We start from the raw sequence: 13831 nt of genomic DNA, 5'->3' as shown, positions 1-13831 counted from the left end.
AAGCCCCACATCACTAGCCAATTGAGTTTAAATACAAATGATCCCAACACCTTCTAGCTAACAGGAAGACATCAAGTTTTCTTAGAACAATGGTCATCAGCAGCCATCCCCCACAATCATGAGGTCCATTGGGTATTTACATTGTACTAAGTGCTTTACATGCATCATCTCCTCCGATACTCACAGCAGCCCTGTAAAATGAAAGTGTGAGTCGCTCAGTCATGTCCAACTCTTTGTGACCCCATGGACTGTAGCCCACCAGGCTTCTCCATCTGGGGAATTCTCTAGGCAAGAATACTAAAGTGAGTTGCCATTCCCTTCTCCAGCGGATCTTCCCAACCCAAGGATCTAACCCCGGTCTCCTACATTACAGGAAGAGTCTTCACCACCTGAGCCACCACAGAAACCTTCGCAGCAGACCTATGGCGTGTGACACCACTGTACTGTCATGTTGTCATTTTCCAAGGGGAAACAGAAGCTCAGAGAGATTAAGGTCAACTCATCCCTGGTCACACAGGAAGAAGGCAACAGATGTGAATGCAGACAGTCTAATTTTCACATCTAAGCTTTCCACCCTTTCTGCCTGATGTCATATTGCTTATGAGCAGCACGGCTTCAGTTGACAATAGCAGCAATGAACTTTGAGATCAAAACCAAAAGGCGACGTGATACAAAACAAAGCATAAAGTGTGATTAGAAGCTGTGTCATTTTTGTCACACAGAGCTGTGTGAATCATAGGGAGCCCTCCCACTTCCAGACGGCGATTCTAGTTCATTAAAAACCTGGACCTTATATGTAGGATCCAGACAGAGGATCTGCTCCATGCCTCTGTCTCCCAGTGGTAATAACTCTGTAATTCTGCAGTTTTTCTCTGTTAGGCAGCTCTGGGACTCAGCGCTTTCTCTGTAGAGGCCTGGGGGAATAGAAAACCATCCATAAACAAAGTCCCAAACTGGAGCTGCAGAGGGCAGGTGCCCATAGCATTGCAGTTGCACAGACTACTCCCCTACCCCACTTTCAGGGTAGGTGCTGGGGATCATGCGGAGAAGGCAATGGCACCCCACTCCAGTACTCTTGCCTGGAAAATCCCATGGACGGAGGAGCCTGGTGGGCTGCAGTGCATGGGGTCGCGAAGAGACAGGCACGACTGAGCGACTTCATTTTCACTTTTCACTTTCATGCATTGGAGAAGCAAATGGCAACCCACTCCAGTGTTCTTGCCTGGAGAATCCCAGGGACGGGGGAGCCTGGTGGGCTGCAGTCTATGGGGTCGCACAGAGTCGGACACGACTGAAGCGACTTAGCAGCAGCAGCTGGGGATCATGAGGAAATGGGGACATTTACTCTTCAGCACAGAAATTTCTGGGAGTCATCAGGACACCCTCGGTCTTGAGGACACAAGGCCCTGACAGCCATTCCAGGGGAGAACGAAGCCCAGTAGTTACAAACTTCCCAGCTCTCAGTCCCTGCGGAACATCTTCCACATATGGAGGGGGGTCCTCCACTCATCACCTGGACAGCAGTCTGGCAACTGCTGGCCGAAGTGGTTTATAACATCTGGATAACTGTTTCCAGATGGGGCCTTCCTCTGAAAGACTTGATTAAAAGTTTCACACTCAGCGTCTTGAAATAACTGACATATGCACAGAGAGTTTCTATCATCTGCACCCAGCAGCGGAAGCAGCAAGCCATGCCTAAGATGAGAGCACGCATCCTTCGTAGGATTTCAAGAGCCTCAGAAAACTGCAAGGCTGTTTCTACTGGGTCCACATCAAAGTCCAGCAAATCCAGCTGCACAGGGAGGCAGTAAAGTGGACTGGACAGAACAAGAGCTCTGGAATCAGATCTGCATCCAAACCCAGAATCGATCCATTGCCAGCAGGGACTTCAACAAGGACTTAACCTCTCAAAGTCTCAGATTTCCTCTCGGTAAAATAGGAATGCAATAGTCCTTACTTAGAGGAGAACTGTGACACGCCTGCACACAGCAGGTACTCAATGTTTTTTTCTCTCTCTCTCTCTTTTTTTTTTATTATTAGCTGAGTCTATAAACACAATTCACTATCATACTTATTACAAAACTGTTAGCAAAACACAGTAGGACTGCTGCTAAGTCGCTTCAGTCGTGTCCGACTCTGTGCGACCCCATAGACTACAGCCCACCAGGCTCCCCCGTCCCTGGGATTCTCCAGGCAAGAACAGTGGAGTGGGTTGCCATTTCTAGAAGTTCCTTTTTTAGTCTTTATACAGAACATTAACATTTTAAAAGCATAAACAATAGTAGCGAATGTTTACAATATGTCCTTTTGAGGAGGAGCTCTAACCATCTCCCATCAGAAAAAAAAAAAAAAAAACCCACCCTCAATTTGTCTTATAAACAGATTCAGACCAATTCTGACCCCTGGATTAAAATCCTATGGTCCCTTCATGTCTTCTGGAGCTAGACATCTCGATGTTGAAGAGAAAAGGAAGTCTGACTGGACCTAAGATTGGGGGCTTCACTGGTGGCTCACGGTAATGATGCCTGCAATGTGGGAGACCAGGGTTAGATCCCTGGGTTGGGAAGATCCCCTGGAGAAGGGAATGGCAACCCACTCCAGTATTCTTGCCTGGAGAATCCCCGTGGACAGAGGAGCCTGGCAGGCTACAGCTATACAGTCCATGGGGTCACAAAGAGTTGGACACAACCGAGTGTTGTCTTATGAACAGATTCAGACCAATCCTGACCCCTGGATTAAAATCATGTGGTCCCTCACTTCTTCTGGAGCTAGACATTCTGATGTTGAAGAGAAAAGGAAGTGAAAAGGAAGTCCAACTAGACCTAAGATTAAGATTCACCAAATATGTGAATGGGTCAAGCAAAATGATCCTCATTTAAAAGGGAGGGGCTTCCCTGGTGACTCAGTGGTAAAGAATCTGCTTGCCAATGCAGGAAACACAGGTTCGGTCCCTGATCCAGGAAGATCCCACATGCTGCAGAACAATTAAGACCATGCCCCACGACTACCAAGCCTATGCTCCAGAGCCCAGGAGCTCCAACTATTGAGTCCATGTGCCACAACTACTGAAGCCCTCTCGCCCTAGAGCCCGTGTTCTGCACCAAGAAAAGCCACTGTAATGAGAAACGCTCATACCTCAACTAGAGAGCAGCCCCCGCTTGCCGCAGAGAAAAGCCCAAGAAGCAGTGAAGACCCAGCACAGCTGAAAACAAATAAAATTAAAAAAAAGAAAACTAGGTTCAGAGAGGTTAAGTGATGCTTTGAGTGTTAGGTTGAAGATTTAGTACAAATGAGTAAGCTAATTTTCTTCACTTTACAGCACTTCTCCCACTTTTTTTTTTTAATTAATTGGAGGATAATTACTTTACAATATTGTGATGGTTTTTGCCATACATCAGTATAAATCAGCCACAAGAATACATGTGCCCCCTATCCTGAATGCCTCTCCCACCTCCCTCCCCACCCTATCCCTCTAGATTGTCCCAGATTACTGGCTTTGACTGCCCTGTTTCATGTATCTAACTTGCACTGGTCACCTATTTTGCATATGGTAATATATATGTTTCAGTGCTATTCTCTCAAAACATCCCACTGTTGCCTTCTCCCACTGAGTCCAAAAATCTGTTCTTTACATCTGTCTCCTTTGCTGCACTGCATGTAGGATAGTCGATAAATTCTAAATTCCATATATACGCATTTATATACAGTATTTGTCTTTCTCTTTCTGACTTACTTCACTATGTATAATAGGCTTCAGTTTCATCCACCTCGTTGGAACTGACTTAAATGTGTTCCTTTTTATAGCTGAGTAATATTCCATTGTGTATATGTACCACAGCTTCCTAATCCATTCACCTGCCAATGGCCGTCTAAGTTGCTTCCATGTCCTAGCTGTTATAAATAGTGCTGCAATGAACACTGGGGTACATGTGTCTCTTTGAATTCTAGTTTCCTCGGGGTGTATGCCCAGTAGTGGGATTTCTGGGTTGTATGGCAGTTCTATTCCCAGTTTTTTAAGGTATATCCACACTGTTCTCCATAGTGGCTACACCAGTTTGCACTCCTACCAACAGGGTAAGAGGGTTCTCTTTTCTTCACACCCTCTCCAGAATTTGTTTGTAGACTTTTTGATGATGGCCATTCTGACTGGCATGAGATGATACCTCATTATGATTTTAATTTGCATTTCCCTAATATTTCCCCTACTTATTTTGAAAATCATTATCAATATAATAATGGCTATAATTCATGGAGCATGTATAATATTTCAGGGCAGTGATAGGCACTTTCCTTACACTATTTCAATGTAATCTTCTTTACAACGTGCCTATAAAGCAGGCATAATCATCAACCCTGGGTTTTTTTGGGTGAGGAAATTGTAGCTCAAAGAAGTTAAATAGCTTACCACAAACCATAAAGCCAACCAGCAGCAGACCTGGAATTTGAAGCCATCAGTCTAGCTCCAAAGGCATCTGCCAACAGCTCTGAAACAATTTCACCTTGCCATGAGGCGAGCAAGAAAACTAGTGAGAATACTTTTTCCTGCTCATCACCTGAAATCGCTATGAGAGTTAACCTGTGGCATCCTCGGTTACTGTGTCCACAATCCGGGCTCTGTCCACTATTCCTCAGAGCTGCTACGAACCCTCTTTTTTTTCTGGTCTCTATTGCCGGACAGGTGTTCAACACAATAGCTCCCTTTTCCTCCATCTGCTTCTCCTTGCGCAGTGAGGCCCTGATCCGTTTCAGGCGGCTGCTCCCCACATGTGCTCACAGCCCCACTGATGAGAAATGGCAGAAGCAGGTATTAAAGGTGGAGGTTCTGGCTTGTTGCTCTGAATGTATTAAAAACCATTCCCAGACTCCACATAAAGAGTTTTACACACATACCCAGCACATGCGATATGAGGGAGACAGAGAAGCAGACGTGGGGATAACCACAGTGAGACAAGTAACCACAACAGAAGTCTGGAGAGATGGGCCCAAGGAAAGCCGCTTTCACAGACCGGGTGATGGATCGTCTCCTCAGCAGACAGACAGACAGCTCGAGGTACTTATTTTTATAAAAAGTTGACAGAAAGAACTCCAGACATCCAGGCCCGCTCCCTGCTCAGTCCTGTGTCCAGAGCTGACTCAGCTCTCACAGGATGGTGAGTTATTCCATGCGCTCCTGCTAATTATCCCCATCCAGCTCCTTTCTTTTCTCACAGGTCGTTTAAATGTCTCCTTGTCTGGGTTAGAACTTGGGTGGATGCTGAATTCCCTTCTGTTTTCCTCCCCAGGGATGAATTTCTCATACCTAGGGTATTGTTTGTGAGGGAAAATTCTTTCAGTTTAAAGGCCCTTGAGATGGTTATCCCAAGAACTTGTCTCACTAGGCTCTTGAAGAGGATTCTCACCATTTACTGAGCACACAGTAGGTGCCAGATAATTTCCATACTCTGTCTCCTTTAACTCTCCTAACGATTATATAAGGTCCTTGTAAGTCCCATTATATAGATCGGTAGCTTTGTGCAGTGGCAGTATCGAAGCCAATGAGGTTTATCCAAGGCGCGATTATTGCTAATTATTGCTAATTGAAAACAGATCAATAGCACATAGGACATACACAATAAATGGAAGGGAAGACAAAGCCGCATAGCATACTGATTTCCTCAGTGTTTCTTTATAAACCAGAAGACAGAGTGATACAGTAAAAGGAGCTGATTCTGGATCAGGAGACCGGAATTCTTATGTTAACATGAAAACCAACCAGTTCTCTGGTCTGGGCAAGACATTTTACCTTTGTGCACCTCTGTTCACTTAATCTAAAAAATGCATGAATAGACTAGCAATTTCTATACCCATGGCTCCTTCTTCCTCTAAATTTCTATGACTATTGCCTGTTTTCATACTATAGTTAATATTCATAATGTCAGCCTCTCCAAGAATAAAGTCCTTGAACACAGCTAGTCCATCAGCACTGAATCGACATCCTTCATCACCCAGCTCTGGAGCACATCTAAGCCACATCTGGATAACAAATTAAGGTAGCCATAACACTTTACCCACTCCAGGCTAATTCAGCATGCTGTAGCTTTTAAAGACAAGTTGAAGCAGAACTTCAAACCCTGTGGCATAATAACAGATTCAGTTGTCTTACTACCCTGGATCTGAGATATTTCCTGACAAAAATAGATACTTGGTATTGTAGCTATTTATTTCCGCCCCCCAAAAAACCCCAAAACTTAGTAGATGACAACAAATATTTACTATTATCTTTCATGATTCTGAGCCTTTAAAGACTCAGCTGGGTGTTTTTCTTATATGGGGTCCCTCATATAATTTTAGCAGAATGGAGGCAGAGGCCAGGAGTCTTAAGTTAAAGGTTTTTTCATTCACATGTGTGACAAATGAGCTGAGATAACTGTGGGCTTCTTGGTCATATCTCTGTCCACGTGACTACCTTGGGCTTCCTCATGGCATGGCAGCCCTGAGGAAGTCAGATTTCTCATATCATAACTGATTCCCCGCTCAAGTGAGCATTGCAAGAGAGCCAGTCAAAAGCTATACGCCTTCTTGTGAACGAACTTCACTTATTCTGCAGGTCACAGCATTCACAGATTAGCCCAGACTCAAATACGTGGAGGCGTGAATTCTAGTGCTCAGCGTGAGCACAGTTTTTCCCTCCAGGAATGAAGGGATGGTAGTCATCTTGGGGACAAGTTAATCTACTTGGCCTATCTCAGAGCAAAATGAACTACAGTAAAGGTCAGTTAGATTCTCAACATTTCTCTCTCTTTTCCTTACACACACACGCACACACGTACACAAACAGTTCCAAATGATGCCAATTATAGTACCATGCTTGAACACCAAAGATGATTACATAAAGTAGGAATTACAGGTTTAATCCCATAAAGAATAGGTCACAGAAACCACCCTTCCATTTCTCTCTGAAATAACGTTAAGCTCTGTCACTGATGGGAAAGGGAAAGCAACTTAAGTGAGGAAAATGTCTTCAGAAGAAATAGTAATTGCAGGTCAGTGATCTAGTTAAGTCCATCAGGATGGACATTGAATCCCAGTTATCTTAAGAGAAATCCAGATGTACCCTTGAAACCATCCTTAAAGGAAGGTGAGCCACCAGGATGAAGTTGCCAGACTCTGTTCCAGACGTCCACACCGATAAGCAGGCCTGAGGTGTGGCAGTTTTGATGGGCAGGCTTAAGAACACAAAGAAGCAAACTGAGGATCTGGACAGTATCACTATCAGGAAAGCACATCATAAACCTCAGAATGTGACACTGCCCCAAGAAAAACAGCGACCCAGAGGCCAGCTGAAAAACTAGAGATTCTGGGGTACAAACGCAGGTCAGACAGGAAAGCAGTGGTGAGCAAAGTCTGGATGGTGTGTAGGAACCCAAGAGGGATGGCCTAAACACTGTAGTTACAGGCCCCCAAAGGGCTGAGATGATCTGCAAAAGAAAATACCAGCAGCTCCCGGGGAGGAAGAAAGGCTTAGGAGTCATCAAGGAAGCAGCACAGTGACCCTTTGGCTATGGATGCCAGAGCAGAGCTAGAATTACTGTGGCTGGGAGGTGACTCTGAAGGCCCCCAAAAGAAGCATTTCTCTTCATGACTCAGAGAAAGTCAGGAATGAATTCCCTAGACATGAAACTTAAGGAGGTTTCTGGCCTCTAATTGGAATATTTAGGATTTGTCAGTCTTGAAATCTGATGGGCACTGCAAGGAGCTCTGTGGGTCTGTGGGGCAGGAAGATGCAATAGAAAGTTATTTTCCTCTCTGGTTCTGCCTTCAGATGGGAATATGAGGCTTGTTCTTTACGCTGTACAACTTTTAACACCAGAGGTCCCAATGGGTCAATCATAGTCCACCACCCAGCAGAGGAACTAACTGGACCAATCTTCAGGTTATAGTGCTCAGTTAAACCCACCCCTCTGCCTCTTAAAGCACTCTCCCCTAATTCTGGCAATCATAAAAATCTGTAAGGCTTTTAAATTTATAATCTCATTTCTGGGAATTGGATACAACTAAACTATCCATGAGCAGGGGAAATGCATGTGCATGAAAATGTTCACAGCAGCATTATTTATAAGCAGACAAACTCAGAGCTTCTCAAACTTTGATATGCATCTCTTAGAGGTTTTCTTAAAGGGCAGATGTAGTAGACCTGGTAGGTTTGAGTGGGGCTCTCATCTCTGCATTTCTAACAAGCTCTCAGGTGATATCCAGCTTATCAGGCCACACTTTGAGTAGCAAGGGGCTTACTTTATATGTACTGCTAAGCCTGCTGCTAAGTCACTTCAGTCGTGTCAGACTCTGTGTGACCCCATAGACAGAAGCCCACCAGGCTCCCTCGTCCCTGGGATTCTCCAGGCAAGAACACTGGAGTGGGTTGCCATTTCCTTCTCCAATGCATGAAAGTGAAAAGTGAAAGTGAAATCACTCAGTCATGTCCGACTCTTGGCGACCCCATGGACTGCAGCCTACCAGGCTCCTCCGCCCATGGGATTTTCCAGGCAAGAGTACTGGAGTGGGGTGCCATTGCCTTCTCCGTTATATGTAACTTAAAAAAAAAAAATCAAACATGTATATGACTAAATAAATGATAGGTAGGTACACCTCCTCCATGGAATACTGAAATGGATGTTAAAATGATTTCAAAAACAAGCAATGTGAAGAAGCGTTTATGACATACACTAAGTGAGGTATGGATGTGAGAGTTGGACTGTGAAGAAAGCTGAGCGCCGAAGAATTGATGGTTTTGAACTGTGGTGTTGGAGAAGACTCTTGAGAGTCCCTTGGACTGCAAGGAGATCCAACCAGTCCATTCTGAAGGAGATCAGCCCTGAGTGTTCTTTGGAAGGAATGATGCTAAAGCTGAAACTCCAGTACTTTGGCCACCTCATGTGAAGAGTTGACTCATTGGAAAAGACTCTGATGCTGGGAGGGATTGGGGGCAGGAGGAGAAGGGGACGACAGAGGATGAGATGGCTGGATGGCATCACCGACTCGATGGACGTGAGTCTGAGTGAACTCCGGGAGTTGGTGATGGACAGGGAGGCCTGGCGTGCTGCGATTCATGGGGTTGCAGAGTTGGACACGACTGAGCGACTGAACTGAACTGAAGAGAAAAACACAGGATACAAAATCGTATACATATTAGGATTGCAATTGTAAAAAAAAAAAAAAATAATAGGGAAAACATTGGAAGCAAATCCAAAATTAACTGAATGGTTCTTTTAGGATACTGAGATTATGTATTTCCCCCTCATTTTCAAGTTTTCCATCATGTTGCCACATTACTTTCATAGTCTAATAATGCTGGTAAACCGGGGAATATTAGGTAATCATACATCCTGCTTTTCTAGAATAGTCTCAGGTACCCGTTGTCTCTACACAATTATTAATAGTGGTCCCTTCACTCCCAAAATGCTTTATGTAGTTGATAAATTCTGTGGCCATATTAGATACAGGAATGTCCGGAGGCTAGTTATGTGCCTTCTCTGTTACTCCAGAGCATGTGAAAAGCTGAACTGAATGCCTGGAGAGGGGGGCGGGGGACGGGGGAGGTCTCTGACCTGTACATTGTTTCAGCTGATTTTTAGAGCAGTTTAGGGTCACAGCTAAGTTGAGAGGAAGTACAGACACTTCCCATATACTCGCTGTCCCCACACACGCACAGCCTCACCTACTGCCAACACACTCCACCACTACAACTGAACCTACACCGACACATCACAGTCACCGAAAGACCATGGTTTACACTAGGGTTCACTCCTGCTCTTGTACATCCTACGGGTTTGGACAAAAGTATAATGAGTGACGTGTGTCTACCGTTACAGTCTCATACACAACCGTTTAATTTCACTTTCCTAAAAATCCTCTTGCATATTTGTTATAGGTGTATTTACGTTGTGATATAAGACCTCAATAGTATATGCATTAAAAAATGTTTGACACAACCATGAAAGCTAGCAATTTTTTAACAGGGGAGAGAGGAAGTCAGGCAAATGTTTGCTGTGCTTTTTAAAACTCTTGCTTTTTAGTTAGCTCTTTCTGATCTTTTCTAACTGCACACCAGGAGTCATCTCATAAGATGAAATCCTACACATCTTAGGGCTGTGATTTTTCTCCTGCTGCTGCTGATCCTCTAAGACAGTAGAGGTAATGTTTGAAAAGGCTGATGATTTGATTCCTTTTCGCTGCTTTTGCTAATATGTGAAATTTTTAGAGCCAGGTTTTTTTCATTGCTGCCTTAAACCACGTAACTTACTAGTCTTTTACTTTATACCTTATAAACCTGAATCAAACTAATGCTACTACTTATCAGTTAAACATTTTTAAAGTATTAAGAGGAAAACTTCAAAACAATTGAATTAATTAAATACAAGCCAGATTTCCCTATAGCAAATTCTGAGGCACATTCCAATTTCACTGACTTGGAATTTTATCATACAGAATATTATCTTCAAAAATGTAAGCAATCAAAAAAAATATGTGAGCCACAAAAAAAAAAAAAACAAAACGTGAGCCATCAATTGCAGCTTGGAAAATATCTTATAAATATACCTTCTGTTGTAATTATTTTATACAAATTGAATTTAACTTGCAATGTTATTTCTTTTGTCTTTATGAGATTCATTAATTTTTTTATTCTTACAGAAATTGATATACGTTACTCTCTCCCTCTCTCTCACACACACACACACACCCCCTGGTGTGAAACACTCTAAGTCCTAGGCCCAAACTATCTGCTGTAAGTCCTTGTCTGCTAGTGATTAGGTAGGTGGGAGAATGACGGTCTTTGTTCTTTTGCTCCCTCTGGTGTATATTCCATTTCACCTGTGTAGAGCTAAACTTACACCCCAAGGACAAATGACACTTAGGTGAATGACAATAGGTGGTTCTAAATTGAGAATGGCTATTCAGTATGGATGTAAGTTCTGATTGATGGTGCATTTAGAAGCAAAAAATAGAAGCCCATGGAGTGGATACTGGACTTCACCTTTCAGGTCATTTTAAAGAATAGTGAAAGAAAGACAGGAGAGTGAGAGGCAGTAGTTTGCCATTCCAGGAAAATAAAGGAAAGAAAAAGACAACAGATAAAGCTGAAAAGCAATGGCCTCAGAGTATACAAGAAACAGAATAAGAGTGAAATAGAGTGTGAACAAACTCCAGAAAAAAAAAAAGTTTAAAAATGCTTAGGGGACAAAGTGTTACTAAAGAAAGGAAATCCTAGCTTGTGAGACTTAACGTGAAACGAGAAGATAAAAATCCTTTATACAATCAGCAAACAAAAGCAAGGAAATATAAATTCTCAAATCCCATGGAGAGCCTGGAAGGGAAGTCAGCGAGACAATGCAGAACATGCAGTTGAGAGGATAAATCATTTCTTTACCCCACTCTACACAAAAAGAAGATAAGGGCCAGGGTGAGACATATTTTCCAGCAAAAGGGTAGGGAATTGTTGAAATGCTTTTTCCTTACCACAAAAAACTAACAGAACACCCAATTCCAATGAACAGGATTCTCTCAGAAAGACAAAATCCATTCCTACAGCAAACACGGGTGAGGTCCGTGAAGGTGGAAGGAAAAGAGGCTGCCCACTCTGACACCACATGAAATATCTGTCAACTCACTGTTGAAGGAAGATCAATAAGGACCTTAGAATTTGTGGGAGCAGCCTCTCTTGAGGGAAGACACTGGGTTTTCTTGAGGTGCGGTCTGAGTAATTGGAAAGTTGGATCACTGAACAGTGAGACCATGAGTCTCTCACCCATAACCACAATTTTGAGAGGGAAATTAAGATTGTTTAAAATAAAGAATCAAATTTATTTAAAAATATTTACTTAAATGTCTCGGCATGTATTTAAAAACAGTACACACACACACACAAAAGACCTGGATTCCAAGAAGTAGAAGTCCACCAAGGTCTTACGGGCTTGAGGGAAAAAAGAAATGCCCGACATGATATTGAGGCCAAAAATATTTCCCCTTGGCCAAAAAGCACTTAAAGTTCATTTCTCATAATGAAACACAAGTTTGGCACATATACAGAATGTTTATTTTTTTCAAATGGATGAAAAAGTAGGTAACCAAAACATACAATGTCAATGAACCATGTCCATTCATTTATCCTGGCTATGGATAATCAGATATGGAGTACCCTGAAAGCAATCATGTGAGTGACCTGAATAATTGCATTGGGGCATTTTTGTAGTTGGGCCTTAGAACCACTCTTAATTCTTGTCTCTAACAAATTGTCCTCATTGTTCACCTGCGAAATGGACTCTGTGATAATACTGCTTTTCTCTATACTGGCTTTTTTTTTTTTTTTTTTAATGCTCCGAAAAAGGTCTAAGCTTTTCTGAGATGCAGTTTTGAAAACAACAAGAGGCTTGGCAATTCAATTCAAATTAATTTGTATACAAACTTGAGTTTCAATGATACAGACAGAAAAGGAAGTGTTTTTGGTTTTGCTTTGTGTGTGTGTGTTTTACTGAGTGACTTTTCTTGAGAAATCTTTCCTACTTAGAAAAAAAGCCATTAAAGAGTTTTCACAAGCTGGAGGGAGTCTTGCCAACATCTTGATTTTCCTCTTTCTTTTCCTCCTTGGTTTCTGATTGATTTAGAATTTTTCAATTTGTAAAGGAAAGATGCAAGTACTGTGGGTACAGGCAAATACAATTTGCATTTTCCCTAGTAAAATGCATATTTCCTTCCCATAGTTAGAGAGCGGTCTAGAGCACGAAAAGAAGGCCATCTCTCTGACTGGGGCACAAATAAATAGTTAAAACCTTTTGATGTGCATGAGCAGACAGCTTAAAGAAGATTACTGGTAGAGACTTTTGTGCCCTTTGATGCACTGTGTGGAAATAGCTTTTTCCTTAAACCAAAATAATAATAAAAAATAATGTTGGTAAAATAGTGGTTAAAAACTGAAGTTTAGGGGAATATTTAATTTGTACTTAGGCAGTTATGTTTCTTTAAAAATCTGTTTAGACTGTGTAAACATACATTTTATTAAAATGTCCTTTTTATATCCCTTTTATCTTTCTTTTTATTTTTTGGATAGTACTATTATGGCCAAAGAAATGGCCCTTAATTTTTCTATATGACCAATGAAAACCAAAGTTAATTATACTCAGAATTACTCTATGAAGGTTTTTGCCCAACAGATGAGTTTCTGGCGAGCAAGCTGCGCATGTCTTTAAACTGCATGTTTGCCTGGCGTTTAGTTCTAAACTCCAACATATTAGTCTATTTCATTAAATCATAAAAACTTTTAGAAACAAGAAAAAAACTGCTGTTATTTCAAAAGAATAAAAGGTAAGAAAAGACATATAAAGTCTGGTTTCCTTGTTTTTGTTAAGATTACAATTTTAATTTGTTATGGAACACTTCTGTTAAACCAGGAAATCCTGCTAGAACTCAAATTTGTTGCATTATTTGAGATGAACATACTTTTAGTTTGTAGTGAATCTCCTTATTCAAAAGCTATTTGGAATGAAAAACCCAGTCTAGAACGCGAACCTTATAGTTTGCATTTTTAAAAGAACTAATTTGCTGGTAGGAAATTCTTCTTAGATAAACCACACTGACTTTTCAAATGCTATTTTTTAAGAAGACCCTAAGGGTCATTTGTCTGTAAAAATAAGGACTAGGCTGCCTCCAGGGGCCGTGCCTTTCCTTGACTCTCGCCCAGACATTCCAGTCAATCAGAGCAGGGCCCATCCTCTGGCCCCCTTTGCCTACACACATCACACCTAATTTTGGCCAATTTCCCCTCTAATCTTCATCTTCCCTTGTTCTTCCTTTGTTCTCT

The 13831-nt window shown here is 42.1% G+C and overlaps 1 pseudogene; it reads left to right on the top strand.

Annotated features, from left to right (window-relative positions):
* The first annotated feature begins 5505 nt into the window (after positions 1-5505).
* LOC139178082 (U4 spliceosomal RNA) lies at positions 5506-5569 on the top strand (annotated as a pseudogene).
* The last annotated feature ends 8262 nt before the right edge of the window (positions 5570-13831 follow it).

The sequence above is a fragment of the Bos indicus genome, chromosome 20 (assembly GCF_029378745.1).
Source record: "Bos indicus isolate NIAB-ARS_2022 breed Sahiwal x Tharparkar chromosome 20, NIAB-ARS_B.indTharparkar_mat_pri_1.0, whole genome shotgun sequence".
Taxonomy (NCBI): domain Eukaryota; kingdom Metazoa; phylum Chordata; class Mammalia; order Artiodactyla; family Bovidae; genus Bos; species Bos indicus.
The sequence above is the reverse complement of the archived record's forward strand: the minus strand, read 5'-3'. Positions and strand labels throughout refer to the sequence as shown.